Below are 3,781 nucleotides of genomic sequence, written 5' to 3'. Positions count from 1 at the left end.
GCTGGAATTATTATTAATAAAAATGTTACTTTTTTATTTCGTTAGATCTTCTACAGATCGCATTAAAAAAATAGTTTTTTATTTTTATCCTGTTTCCTTTTTTCCCAGTATAATTCCATTTGTTGATTAATTCGTCTCTCTTTCTTTTTGGGAAAATCTTCTTTACCTTTTTTCTTCGTAGTTTCTCTTGTAAAGTCTTGGAATTTTTAGATTTATCTCTGAAAATGTTTTTGACTAATCTCTTTTTATTTAATATTTGTATCTTTTAAAAATATTAAATAAATATGTACTTCTCTCTCCCTTGTACTTTTCTCGACTTTTGAAACCAGATATTTTTAATTTAGAATTAGAGTTTTTAATTTAGAAAGATAATTAAAGATTCTCTTTGGTAATGTTGTTCTTCATTATTTTTGTATGTTCGAAAAGCCTTGTATTCTTTTTCTTATAAAATCCGTTATTTTTTAAATTTCTGGTAATTTCTTCATTTGATCTTAAGATATTTTATTTTGATGATATTAGATTTAGTTCCTAAAATCATTCTTTTTTTTTATGTAGGACAAAAATTTACAGTCGTTTTCTCGTTTATAAAATATATTTTATAGTAACAACTAAGATCCAATAAACAATTATTATGTCATAAGCGCTAACATCACTTGATTCTATAACATGTCCAATCTATGGACCACATGTGACCAACGCATTCAGTTCGCACGCGATGTCTTTTATTAAATATAAGATTAACACAGGTAGATAAACGAACGAATGAAAACAGCGTTGAAAAGTAAGAAAAAAAGAGTAATAGCGTTAAAACAACAAAAATAACCGTTAAAACAATAGTAAACAAAAAATAATAACAAATAATACCGGAAAAAAAGATGAAAATAGAGTATCTTCAACGAACATCACTAAGATCGACACACCATTCTTAAAATTCTTTTTCTGTTTTAATTAATTTTTCCAGTATCGATTTTTTGATTATTATCTTCGTTCCTGCAACATATAAAAACTATTCGTTTAACGGTTGTGTTTGCCTACAGCGTCTAATTTTTTTTTAAAAGAGAGAGATTTTGTGTTATATTTTATTTTCCCGGCGAATGTAGCTAGAAAACTATATTTAAGGGGAAGTTGTGGTGATCATGTCAAAAATGGGGTATCGGGTTTTTTCAAAATCTTTATGTTTTAAAGTCCAACTAGTTTATCTAAAGTTTTACACCAAAAAAATACATATGTATGAATGTATGTATATATATGCGTATGCATATGTATCGCACTGCTTTTTGCCTTATTTCAGCTTGACCGAACTATTTGTTTTTCAAAATTGGCTAAAATATTTCTATATACAGGGCATTCAGTGATCATATTAACTTTTTTTTTCAAAATTCATAAAGGGATGGGGGATATCACGAAAAAAGTAATTTCGATTTTCTTTTGAGGCATTTAAGAGAAACCTTTATTTAAGCAGAAATTTACCTACGATGCCTATATAAATAATAATAATAAAAAATCAACCCCTACATCTTAAAATTGAAGCATATGTTTTTTGTTCTTTTACTCTATCAGCCTTCGGTTTAAATGATAAAACAATTTTTTATTTTATTCTATACGTTGTAGATATAGCTATCAAAAAATGTCTTCAATTTTCTAAATTTATAAAACTAGGAACTTAAATACTGAAAAGTTTTTTTGAAACTTATTACGTTCTTGTTTTAACTTTATCCAGAGTGGTGTTAAATTTAGATAAAACTTTACTGAAACAAATTTGTTAAGCTTAATCTTATATGAATATTTTTAGCATACGTTTTCTTAAAATTTATTCCCAATCTCTAAAAAATACATATACTTTATTCTGTGTTTAACTCTTTTGATTTTTGTTATTAATAGCTAGGAAAATCATGCAATATTTTGGTAGATTTTTTGTTAGCTGATAGGCTAGTTCCGTTTTATTTGCTTTCGTTTCTTAGTTTAATCTTTTCAGGGCATTACGCTGTATTATTTCTCAGAGATATTTATCATCTTCTACTACGTATTTTAATTTTATCGTAGTTAAAATTTTTTAAGGAAAAAATAAAAATGGCCCTTTTATTTATGAAAATATTTATTTATTTAAAAAGTTGTCAGTAGATTTATATTTAAAAAAAATAACAAAGTTTTATTACTCATAAAAAAACATTTTTTTAACCGACTAAAAATTTTATATTTTGCGCGCGCACGTGTGTACGCTCATGCGCGCGCGATCTGCACGTGTTTGGTTTGACTGAATTTACGAAACAAGATTGATTATTCTGATTTATTAAAAAAAAAACACCATTCTTAATTTGAATTTTATAATTTCTTCTTATTGTGCGATTATATTTTGTAATAAACAAACTGACACAAAAACGAATAATTTTTTTACAAGTTAAAAAAGACTATTCATTGTCTTTACAATTTAATAACCTGAAACATTTTAATAGTCTAGATTATTATAGGTAACTATCGATACCTTACTTAGGTTGTAAGTTAACTATAGACTACCTGTCCTTAGAAGTGATTATTTTATTTTAAAATCAGCCGGTCACATAATTTTCAAAACAATTCATAAGCGATAGTGAAATAAGATCTGAATTATGTTCTCTTCTATTACCTTAGTAACTATAGATATATATTTTACCTGACATTGATAATTGGACAATGATGTATTTATTCATTGTAAATCTTTTTACTTTTGCTCGTTTGTTATTCTTTTAATTTCGTTCATTTTTTTTACAGCTGTAGTGTCTTGTTATAAAATATTACTGTTTGCTTACATCAAATCAAATTTAATGTTTTGCTGGTTTTTTTTCCATAGTAAATAAAAATTGCATGAGATCATTGTCCGTAACGAATAACGCAAAATTTATAAAATAGGTGTGAGTATATATGTATGCATCGGAAAATTACTAGAATTTTTTATATTACTGATGAGTAAGAAATTTATGAAATATTCATATTGAATATAATCTTTTTTATCAGAAAGAAAATAAAAACTATTATACTGACTGTCAAGTAATAAATCTTATATAGTAAACTCTTATTTTTTACGTCTACTATTTGTATTCAAAACGACTCATCATCTTGTCCTGAAAAGAGTAATATAATTTGCCGGATTGTATCTTTGATTTATCAAATACTATAAACTATATTATCATTGAGAAATACATAACAGAAATTTATTAAGCAGGGAAATTAAAAATGTGTCTGATATTAATTTAAATTAAGTTTATTTTCTATTCGAAATTGTTCATGTTTTGATTACGAATATTCTGTACTTTTTAAATTAAACCTATTAAAAAAATATTTTGGATATCTTTATTTTTCCTTTAAGCAAGTCAAACGCTTAAAGGTCAATTATTTTCACGAAGTTAAAAATTAAAAATTTTGAAGGTTTAAGAGTTATGGAAAAGAAATTCAGACTAGACGTTACATATCCATTTTAAAAAAATAATTTAAAAAATATTAGTAACCTATGTTTACTTCATTAAAAATTTTTTATAATTCGAAATTCCCCAAAAAAAAATTTAGGTTATAAATGATAAAATACCATGTGTTTCAAAATGAATATCGGGATTTTAAAGTTATGTAATGTTTATTAAGATTTACTTACTTTGTTAAATTATTTATGAAATAAAAGAGAAACTCAATTACAAGTATTCAATGTACCAGAGTACCATTTATTACACGGCACACATCCAGCCGATAGGAGAGTTCATCCCATACTTTAATCAGCAAGTTTGGAGTAAATGATGCGACAGCAGTTTCAATC

This window comes from Lycorma delicatula, chromosome 4 (assembly GCF_047948215.1).
Source record: "Lycorma delicatula isolate Av1 chromosome 4, ASM4794821v1, whole genome shotgun sequence".
Classification (NCBI taxonomy): domain Eukaryota; kingdom Metazoa; phylum Arthropoda; class Insecta; order Hemiptera; family Fulgoridae; genus Lycorma; species Lycorma delicatula.
Note: the sequence above shows the minus strand (reverse complement) of the source record.